The 12,077-nt window shown below is 38.0% G+C and overlaps 1 protein-coding gene across 1 annotated transcript in view; it reads left to right on the plus strand.

The window, feature by feature from the left end:
• LOC150082921 (E3 ubiquitin-protein ligase AMFR-like) overlaps positions 1 to 12,077 on the plus strand; it is a 271,559-nt gene that overhangs the window by 162,616 nt on the left and 96,866 nt on the right. The window lies entirely within an intron of this gene.

Here is a 12,077-nt window from a genome sequence, read left to right on the forward strand (position 1 = left end):
TTGCAGAATGAACTGTTTATCAAGATTATATATGTATAATTCCTACAAGATTTTGTCTATATATAGTGCCCAGATGACAGCCATTTTCCAAGGCATTGAAACTTATCTTTGGATGTATCATAGCCAGCACAGTGGCTAAATCACTGTTCTTCCATGCTCTGTCAGAAAGGCTTTTTTTTAATTCATGTTGTTATAGAAGAACTTTTTCGTACTTTGACTAAATTATCCAGTCTGGGTGACAGTTGTATGGTTTTCTTCTAAGAAATCATTTCCATCTAGTGAACATAAATTTGCTGTAGTTTAGTGTTACCAGATATCAATGCATTATATGAAATGCCATTCCAGTATATTGTGGTTGAAAGATGGTTCTATATTAAATTTGTCTTCCAGATTGTTCCAGAAATTGACAAGTATGTGAATATCAGTGTTTTATTCTCGGGTTGATACAATAAATGAGACTATTCCTGGATGCTCATTCAGATGTAAAAACAACCTATGATAAACAGTTAACTTTGGTATTTTTGGTATATTTATCACATCTTTTATTATGCTTCTTACTGTCATGGAGGAAACTACTCTAAGTGTGGCAATGTCAGCATGTTTTTTGTGGAAGATTAATGTGAAAATAAATTTAAAAAAACAAAAAAATGAGCATAAGTAAAGCAGGAAGTGTAGGAAGCCAGTTAAATAAATCTCTTTTGAAACAAAAGAGAAATTAGACAGAAGAAAGATTTGTTGGTGTAATAGCTTTTAAGCCTATTTTAATCTTTGGAATCGAGAAAAGATGGTATGGGTGTGTAGTAATGATGGAAGAAGGAAAATTAGCTAAACAGATTTTTGAAGCAAAAAATGAATGGCAATAGGCCCAGAGGCAGACTAATTTGAAGGTAACTTGCTTAGTATCGAGCAAATTTTAGAAGAGCTTACACTGCCAAAAAAAAAAAAACTAATACGATAGCATGAAAGAAAATAGTGAATGGAAGGCAGATAGTCCAGAAGGATTGATTTGCTCGTAGTTACCTGTACCCTTACTAGTTGTAACAGATTTGGATGATGCTGTGTTTCCATGTTAAAAATATTTTATGTAGTATGATTTGTCTTTCAGTGTTACAGATGTTTTTCTATCAGAAACATTACAGTAATCACAATTGCAAATTAATTAAATGTGCATAATTAATGCAAAGCAACATTTTTAAAAAAAAAACACAAGGAAGAAAAATGGCAAGGCAGGTAGATTGAAGCTGTTCAGAACAGAGATACTATGCATTTTTTCATGATGTGAGATAGATACAAACAAGTAAAACAGAATGCAGAACAACAATGTACAATAAGTTATGTACAATGTTGTATGGACATTGTAAGTGGGGGATAAAAATGAATGTGCAGTTAAGTTACAGGGTGTGGCAATTCAATAACAAGACTGCACATGCAGCCACTTCACACCAAGTGCCATCTGTAAAACAAAGGCACAGCATTTGACCTTGAACGTTTCCCTAGTTGCCTGGCAGGTCATGTTCCAATACACTTTTGCTTTGCAGCGAGACAGGTTTTGTTACCTTGTGTTTTTGCAGTTTGCTGGAAAAATGACAGACAAAAGAATCAAATAACAAATCACCTCAAATTCTTTAATAAAACCAAAGAAAACACTAACTGAAAGTTATGAGTTTTTATGTCAAGTTTATGGGGAAGATACTATGTCAAGAGCTCATGTGCTTGAATGGCACAAAAGATTTTTAGAAGAAAGAGAGAATGTGGAAGGCTATGAACAATCAGGCCTTCCAGTATCCATGAAAACTAATGAAAGTGTTGACTCGGTAATGAAACCAGTTAGAATGGTTGCATCAGAACTGAATATTGACACGAAACAGAAAAATTTTAATTGAAAATTTAGGCATGAAAAAAGTATGTGCCAAGATGGTGCCAAAATTTTTGAATGAAGATCACAGAATGAGAAGATTCCAAGTTTGTGAAATTGTTTTTAAAAAAATTGAAGATCTGCAGTTTCTGAGTATTGTAATTACTTCCAATGAAAGTTGGCTGTTCTAATACACCCCAGAAACTAAAAGACAATCAATGCAGTGGAGACAAAAACAATTCTTCAGACCAGAGGTTGGCAACTAGCAGCTCGCGAGCCTTTTATCTTTTAACCCACATGAAGCAAAGTCTGAAATTGATTTAGAGGACTTAAAAATCAAGGACATGTGGAGTGCAAGACTAAAATGCCTTAAAACTGAAATTGAGGATTTGGAGAGGCAAAAGGCTGCCCTTGCAATTCTACATAAATGGATGCCGATAGATGAGTTTAAAAAGCAAGACGAAATTGTGTTTGATGCGTGGTGTAGCTTACTGGACACACACAAATTTGAAAATATTTGCGTTTGGACTTCTCTTAGTTTTTGCGGGCAAATATTTTCAAACCTGAACTATATTAAAAACATATCAAGAAACCGTCTGAACAATATGAGTCTCTCAGCATGCATAGATCAAAATTATGGCATACTTCAGTTAAAGTGTTAAAAAATGCTATCATTTTTTTTATCCCTTTCACCTGTTTTTTAAAAGCATTTATTCTTTAAAGTGTCCTATACTTTTTCCATGGTCTATACAATTAATCTGACAGAATGAACTCCATTTAACTTTCGGTTTCGTAACGGCAGTCAGTCGCCTCCCTTGGGGGAAGTTGTGGTTGAAACGATACACCGCATTTAGTGCCCAGAGCAATTAAATGACGTCAGTCACCCCTCTCCCTGACGGCAAAGGGCAGTCCAGTCCGCGTATGCTTAATTGCTCACAGGCGAAAAGAGCAGATTGCGATTTTGACAGAAGAGCGTGAGAAATTAGAACATGAGACATAATCCTTTACGAGATCAAAACTAAACTCAATGACTGTCATTCTAAAATTCCATTCGTATGAGCATATCGATTTATGTTTGACGCGATTTTAAAACAAAAGGAACTGCCTTACACAAACATGGAATTTCCTTACCTCTCCGAATATTTCATTTTTTAGTGGTGCCAATTCACAAAGTTTACAGTCCCCAAATGAAGTTCTTTGCCCAGCATTATTGACCTGTGATTTCAGAACAGCTCATGGCAAATTAAGGGGAAAAAACCAGAGGTATTTATAGGGAAACGAAAAGAAATCTTTATCTTTGGACAGTCTTACGGTAGGTTTCGGAGTTTCGAGGTTGAAAAAGTGAGAGAGCGGATTCTGGAAGCCAAGTGAAAGATTAAGTCGGCAGAGAGAGAAAGTAAAAGAAGTTAGCCCAGAATCGTACAAATGGATAGAAGAGAAGGACTAAGAACTGCTGGGGACAAACTACCATTTGTCGGTAAGTGAGTTTTTCTTAAAGCATAACATAATCACTCGAAGTTAATCGTATTTTCCCACTGCCTTTAATTCACACACACACTGACCTCTCTTCTCATTAAAGTCATTCTGACAAATGCAGATCTATTTATATAGTCAGAAGTTAACAGTAAACACGAATTGTCCAATTGGTTGTTTTAATACTAATTGTAATTGTTATGTTGACAGATGTATTCTTATTCAATTAATGGAACAATCATATGACATAACTGTCATCAGCAATTGTGAATCAATCGCTGTGGAAAAGAAATTGATTAACAATCGCTGGATTTCACTTAGTGGAAAAGCCACGTGAAGAACATTACTAAACTGTAATACTGTTATCAGCAAGATAATGCTTGCATTCAGTTAATTTACCTATCAATCACATACCAATTATTCTAAATATTGACCAGTTCAATTGTACTCATGTATATGACTTATATGTTTAATCTTGTTTTTTTGATCATTTTGCCTTGTGACACTTCTCTGATACACATAATTTATATAGTTTTTGAGTTGGAGTTATGCGGGCTCTAGGTTCACCTTAAGGAGAACCTTTGAGTTAATCACAATGCGATCTTGATGCTGCGGGCTTACTCATTTAAGTCTGAGTGGGCTTGAGGGTGCAAGATTTTTTCCTAATCCAACTACTTGACTTTTATTTGAAACACAGGCCTTCTGGAAACACATGTTAGCGTGCAGCCTTGTCAGAAGCTGAGTGATTCATAGAGAATGATTTTAGACAAGCATACACGTTAAAACAGAAGGAAGCCTGTGGAACACTGGTGCCGTGATCAGGATTAAAGAGTGTCTTTGCTTGGATGAAAAACAATTTTTCATGAAAGCCTAGGAATGACCTCGATCGTTGTCGACTGAGTAGCAAAGCGCTAATAGGATCAGAAAACGAAACTAAGGAGTTACTGCGGTAGTAGAAAGAATAGTGATAACATTGATATTTTGTGTGTGCAGAGAATAGTTATAGGCATCTCTTTTTACTTTTCAGCAAGACAAATAACACAGACATTTTCAGGAGCACACATTTTGAACAACAGTCAGCAACTTGTAACGTTTTCACCTAGATAATTTATCAAAATTAAAAGAAAATGAGTTGCTGTATGCTAAAACACTTTTTGTTTTAGAATTGCTGAGTACTAACGATATTTATTTGTTTCAACTCGACGGAAAGGTAAGTTTATGCCATTTTGGGGGACAATAATCCTACACATACACTAATAAATACAAGATGGAAGAGCAGTCCACAGACTATAGGTTTAGAAAATTCAGCTTCACTTTTTGGGACTCAGCAGCAGTCTTCGTCCGAACTTGGTAGGCCTTTTTAGCAAATGTTGCAGGTTACCTTGGACTAGTCTGTCTTTTTCGGCAAATCAGATAAAGGCCCTTCTGTCCAATATTTTTTTGAAACTCTAGCGTAGGGGAACTAGCATGTTGGCCGGACCCAGCACTTATAGCTATCTGTAGGGCAAAATTTTGTTCGGCAGCAGCTGATTTTTTAGCACATTCCACTGAATTACGCAAGGAAAAGGATTATAGCGTGTTCAAAAATGTAGTAGTAGCAAAGTTCGAGAAAACAGAACCAATTATAACATGAAGTAATTCCCCGGAAGCACTAAATATTCTTGATCAGGCGATGCTGGCTCAATTCCTCAGAGGAATTTCAAATAAAATGAGAAGATTGGTTCTTTCTCATAACCCTTTAACTTTCTCACAGGCAGTGACAATCTCGAAACATGAGGAAACAAACGATCTCCTTACAGAAACAAAACATAGATCAATTAATGTTATATCTAGTCAAAATTACAGCAGCGAAGACTTTAGTCGGCAAGAAAACGATTTTAGAAATATTTTAAAACCTTTGCAAGATCAGATTGAAGATTTACAACAATCTATTCATACATTAACAATCGACACTGCTAACCATAATTGTTTAGAAGGGCAAGTTGGCGCAGCTTACATAACTAGACAGCACCAGAGCAATAATCATTTTCTCCCTCCCTGTGAAGCGTCGTCATGATGTCAGAACAAAGGGGAATGACCTTCACAATAGACGCTCTCCTGCTCCGTGTTATAGAAGCTGTTATGCACGCGAAATTCCAGACAGTACTGCAGAGCGTGGGCAAAATGGTAGCGTCTGCGGCAGCCGTTTTTATTGCTCTAGACCGATGGCAAATTATTGTCCTTGCTCATGCTCGAGTCGTGGAACTTGTGAATACACTCCGTTACCAAAAAATTGGGCTCCCCATGCTAAATGTTGTAATTTTAATGGAAATCGATGTAATAAGGCAAACAAAACGTATTATTATAATGAACAAAACAGGAGTATTTTGAACTCCTACACAAGAGAAAGAAGGGGAATATATAGAAATGAGTCTGTTTGTGATCAGACACACCCTAAACTAATTTTTGGAAGAGCAGTAAATCAAGCCAGTTACAAGCAAAATAGGGATAGGTATTTCTGACAGAGACAGAATAAAGGGAATTTTCGTCGTCGTAAAACTGTTCTCCCCTGTCAAAACTTAAACAAAGTTAACAAATTAAAGGCTAATGGTAAAAATATACAACATGGAGTGTATATTCTTGATAATGACGCGAAATTACCATTAATTTCCGGTTATGTTCAGAACCTTAAGGCCAAATTTTTGATCGATACACGAGCTAGTGTGACACCAATATCCACGAATGTATTTAATAAAATTTAAGCATGATAAATCCCTAAAATCAAGGACCCCAAACTTGACCGTCACAGGCATTTCAGGCTATGTGGTACCAATACATACGGAGGTTAAAGCGAATCTGAAATTAGATAATGCAACATTTTCAGGAAAATATATTGGTAGCTTCAGGAAATTAAGGCGCAATATGACGTGATATCGGGATTAAATGTGTTAAGACGTTTTTCCTTCGTAATAGACTTTGGTAAAGGATTAATCCACTCGACTCCATTGAATATTTGCTTAAAGGAAGATGGTGTTAGGGTTCAGTTTTGGAGCTCAAAACCATCTGTAGCCAAACTGACCAGTAAACAACTGATACCAGCATCTTCAGAATGGGTAGTGACAGCATATTGTAATCAGCTGGCTGTTTCCACAGAACAACTTGTGTTAACAGAGCCTAATTCTAACCTAGATTGTGAAGACCTAGCGGTCAGACATTCGGTGGACAAAGTAGGGTCCGATGGACTGGTCTCAGTCTTGGTGGCAAATTTGACGATGGAGACTTTACACCTCCCAAAGGGAATGGGGATTGCCAGTTTAGAAAGTGTTGAAAATAGCCCGGTTACTTTTGTAGGTAAGGAAGTAGATGAGAATAAGACATCCCCTGTGACTTTACAAGATTTTGATCTCGATCATTTGACTGGTGATCAGAGACATAAACTATCAGATTTGTTGCATGAATACAGAGATGTTTTCGCTAAATTGCCATCTCAGCTAGGTAATTCGAAGGTATTTAAACATAGAATTAAGTTGACGGACAATATACCAGTGAGACAATCAGCTTATAGGGTCCCCTTTTTATTGAAAGATGAAGTCCGAAGGCAGGTGAATGAACTTTTGGAGGCAAACATCATTCAACCCAGTAATTCCCCATATTCAGCACCAATTGTTTTGGTACTTAAAAATCAACTTTGTATTGATTTTCGGAGATTAAATTCTAAAATTGTTTCTGATTCGTACCTGATCCTGGATTTGAATGAAATACTCCAACTTCTCAATCTTCCTCAATCTGGTGAAAATCAGGATTTCACCAGATTGAGGTACACCCAGCGGACCGTCGTAAAACAGCTTTTACCACTAGGGAATCTTTATATGAATTTTTGAAAATGCCTTTTGGCCTAAAAAATGGGGTCTCATCATTCGTGAGGGAGCCACGTCGTTAGCGCTCCATGACTTAAAAAGTGAATCGATATTCGCATATCTCGACGACATAATTGTCGCGTCATCTGACCTTGATTCGTGTTTGGCCAAGCTGCGGAAAGTCTTCCAGCGTCTGAGAGATTATGACCTAAAATTAAAGCCTAAAAAGTGCGAGTTCTTGAAACATCAGATTTGTTATCTCGGCCACCTGGTGAGCAGGGACGGCATTCACCCAAATCCTGCTAATATCACTGCAGTTCGAGACTAAACTGCCCAGAACAATTAAACAAGTCCAATCGTTTCTTGGAATGGCAGGATTCTACCGAAAATTTATACCAAATTTTGCGGTGATTGCGAGACCCCTAACTTTGCTCATGAAAAAAAAAAACACCTTTTGTTTGGGACTGTTCCACGCAGCAAGCTTTCGATCAACTAATAACTGCCTTGACAACTGAACCTTTGTTAGTTTTTCCTGACTTCACAAGACCGTTTGTCTTATCAATGGACTCCTCGTCGTTTTGCCTGGGGGCCTGTCTAGAACTCCAGATGGATGAAAATTCAAGACAGCCAGTTGCCTATGCTTCCAGGCTATTAAAGAATTCAGAATTGAATTATAGTACTGCAGAGAAGGAAGCTCTGGCAATTATCTTTGCAGTGACACAGTTCAGACCTTTTCTAGTGTCCAATCATTTCACATTGATAACAGATCACCAACCATTTACTCAATTTGAAGAACCCTTCCCCTCGCTTAGCTCGCTGGAGCATGCTATTACAAGAGTACGATTTCCAAATTGTCTACCGTCCGGGTAAAGTGCATTCAAATGCAGATTTTCTTTCAAGACCAGTGCTAGAAGAGGACGAAAAAAAAAAGGACAAAGAAATCAAAAACAACTGAGTTAGTCAGCTACCATTTCAGCTGATCTAACTATGGAATCAATGGTAATGTCCCAGCAACAAACCAAAGCTTTGATTAAAACCCTGCAAAGAGAAGATCCAATTTTGCCAAAATTAATTGAATAGTTGGAAGGAATAAATACCCCCAGGCATTGCTAAAATTCCAGACTCCTTCTATTTAACTAAAGAGGGAATACTTTATCATTACACTTTATCTGACCCTGGAGCTACACGAGAAGAGCCCATTGAACAGTTAGTGGTTCCAGCTAGTCTGAAGACAGAGGTATTAAAGTCATGTCATGATAATGTTTTCAATGGGGAACATTTAGCATTGCAGAAAATGTTAGAGAAATTGAGAAGAAATTTCTTTTGGACCGGGATGTACTCGGACGTCAAGAACCATATCGAGTCACATCCGTCTTGTATGGAGCGTAAGGGTTACAATCCTAAGGCCAAAGCGGCTCTGATGAGGGTACCTGTTGAAAATTCACCTTGGGTACGAGTGTCCTTGGACATTCTAGCACCTCTTCCAATGACTTTGAGAGGTCACAAATATCTATTGTTAGCAGTGGATAATTTTACCTGTTACGCTGAAGTATTTCCACTCCAAACTCAGAAGGCCGATGAAGTGGCCACGGCTTTTATCAACAATGTAATATCCAGACATGGAATACCCAAATACATTCTCACTGATCAAGGTACGAACTTCGTGTCTTCCTTGGTCCAACAAGTGTGTGAAAAACTGAATATTCATCAGCTCCACACTTCGTCTTTCAATCCACAATGTAACGCTAAAGTTGAACGTTTGAATCGCACTTTAGCAAACATTTTATCCCATGTGGTGAATGAGACCCAGTCAGATTGGGATATCACAGTTCCACTTGCAGTTGCAGTGTATCGTGCTGCCACTCAGCGCAACACAGGAATCCCCCAACTTTCTAATATATGGCAGAGATTTAGTGGTACCTTTAGCATTCAAAGGATAGGCAAACTTACTCATCATTGGAGAATTATTCAGAACAGATGTGTGAACGACTAAGGAGAACTTATGAAATTGTCTCCGATCATTAAGAAAGGGCAGTGCAGAAACAAGAACAACGAAGAGTAGCAGTGGCTGTGGATAAAGATATTAGTGTAAGAAATCTCATTTATCTTTTCATCCCTAAATTGAAAGTCTGTACCACAAAGAAGCTAGCTCGTCTTAGCTCAGGTCCCTACCGTGTGATCAGTCAGAGTTTGCCGGTAAACTATGAAATACAGAGTATGAATAACCAGAAAGACAAGTAGATAGTGCATGTAGACAGATTGATGAAAGTGGTGGATCGAAAAGTTTTTCCTGAATTTAGAGTGGAAGAGTCAGAGGATAGTGATGTACTAGATCAATCTTGTACAGAGACAGTACCAAAGGAAACATGGATCTTTAATGATCCTTTAGTGGAGGAGTGTGGTTGGATCCTACCTGTGGTGATGCAGCCAACTAAAACTGCATCCATTCCGGAACCTAGCCTTTTGACAATGTTGCCAAATGAGAACCGAAATAGACCATCTGTGGTAAAATAATCTAAGGAGTCAGTTGAATCCACCCATAGGCCAGCACCCACACATGACTACAATTTGCGTAGCCGTAATCGAATGACTCTTACACCACAGGTGGTAACCCTAATTCCAACAACACAAAATGAAGTGTTAGTCTCTGAGACAGTTCCAGTTAAAAGAGAGGAGGCAGAACAAAATAATCTTGATGTTACTGAAGACAGAGTCTCAACCAGTACAAACCTATGCACCAGGGGGAGCAGAAGCACCAATGCCTCCCTCAGATAACCCAGGACTAGTAGAAAGATTTGTGGATTGGGTTACAGCTCCTGATAATGTACAAACACAGGAAGGAACTTCAGAACGAAATTGGGCAAATGATGGATATGCTTATATTGTTAAGATGATAGATGCATTAAAATGAGCTTATGGTTAAACCCCAAGAATTGGCATTTTTTGGTATTGCATTAATGTAAACAGTGTTTAGACAGTACAAATACATGGTTAATATCAACTGTAAAAAAAAAAAAAAACTGCTGAAGTATGCACTTGTGCTCGTGCCCTTGAAAATTCAGACAGCTAATAGTTAAAACAGTGTGCTGATTGAAAAAATCAGAACTTAATTTCAAGTTTAGAGAATGGATTCCAATTCTTTTTGATGGGAATCTTGTTAATCTTTCATGCTTGACTTGTGTTTTTCTTGTTCACAAATAAATTGAGAGATCCATTTTTTTGAAAAGAAATGAAAGGAAATCAAGAAAGTGACAGTTTTTGAATGTGAGTGTGAAGTGTAAATGACATGAGACCTCACCCCCTCCCCTTTAATTCAAAATAAAAAGCAAAGAGATGAGTGAATGTTGCAAATCTGTCAGTTGATCATGTTGAATGGAAAGGAAGAAAGAGTGAGCAAATGAGATCATTTTTCTCCACCTTACATTTACCCTCTTTTTGCTCACAGTTGCTATGACAAGATTTATGCAGGTCATCATAAGTTTCTTTGCACGGCTGTTGACTTTCTTCTGGACGCCTTTGAATTGGATGCAAGGCACTGAGCATCCAAGGACCACCCCTTTGGAGACTCCAGAAATACCAGTGTCCAGTCAGCCCATGAGAACTCCCCAGGAGACACCCAGAGCAGAGCTGATTTTAACTCCCCAGCGTTTGTTTAGACCCCGGCGACAGCAAAAAGGAATTAGACAAGTTCAGTCCCTGGAATGTAAACCCAAAACAGAGAATTTTCTAGACATGCGATTTCCCCGTGATACATCGAGTGTAAGCGGACGAGACTTCCTAAACTGGAAAGGGGAAGTGCAAATCTCCTCAACCCACCTGGGTAAAACTCAGCGACCCTGTCAACCTACTTGGACTGGTTCTATGCAGAAGACGTCTTCACGACGCCCTCATCAGCCATGTCCTGTACCAGTCAACAATTGGATGTTTGTTGATTTCGTCTTGTCCAACAGTGTCAAAGGTGCACTCTCGATAGAAGTTGCCTGTCTCACCTGGGACAGTCAGTTTGTTGTCCTTCTTCCAAAATCCAGTGCATTTTCCTCACCAAGCTTCAGCGCATGGTTCAGCCAGACCACGGAACCGTACCACACGATCTTGACCAAGGGAGAAAGTAATGTGCAGTGTGTAGAAGAAGTTCTACCATTCAGGACTGTCGTAAACATCGAATCTTTCTCCTGCCCCGACATGACGTTCATGCCCTCTGTGATGGATTCTCCCCACCAATGTCCATGGAATCACCCAAAGGAACGTTGTGCTGTTTTCACAGCCGACAAGTGTACACAGTGGCTTGAATGCAAAGGACTTGTAAAGCCGAGAATTCTCTCTCTCCAGAGGTAGCGAGATACCTCGCAGATGACAGATAGCACCTCCAGAAGGTGCTGAATAGTTAAAATATTCAATTGGTCAGTTGATACAACTGCCAAGAATTTTGTTTTTAAAGTGGTATATGTAGTCTTAGATTGTTGCAAGCTAGTTCCTATATAGGAACTTGCAACCATATTTACTCTCATGTATTCATTAAATTCATTGATTGTTTTTTTTTTTTCTTGCAAGTGGTATATATGGAATTTGCAATTATGTTCGGAAATTTATATTACATAATCACTTGGTGTATAATGCTTTCTTGGTTTTCCTTGAGATAAAAAAAAAAAAAAAGAGAACTGGTCATATATTGAAAGAATATTTTTTTTTTTTTTTTTTTGCTATTTGCTAAATATATATACAATTATATTCCTTATAAGGATGTGTATTGTGTACTTGTGTTGTCTCTGTTGTTAAATGTCACAATGAATAGTATGTCTAGCATTATGTTATACTGATTAGGTTAAAACTAGGACAAATATTAATACTTTGATTTTTCCTGTTACATGTATGCTTGTGTGTCAAGCCAAAAGCACAATAAGGAAATGTGTTCA

This window comes from Mastigoproctus giganteus, chromosome 7 (genome assembly GCF_048544385.1).
Source record: "Mastigoproctus giganteus isolate SK-2022 chromosome 7, ASM4854438v1, whole genome shotgun sequence".
NCBI lineage: Eukaryota > Metazoa > Arthropoda > Arachnida > Uropygi > Thelyphonidae > Mastigoproctus > Mastigoproctus giganteus.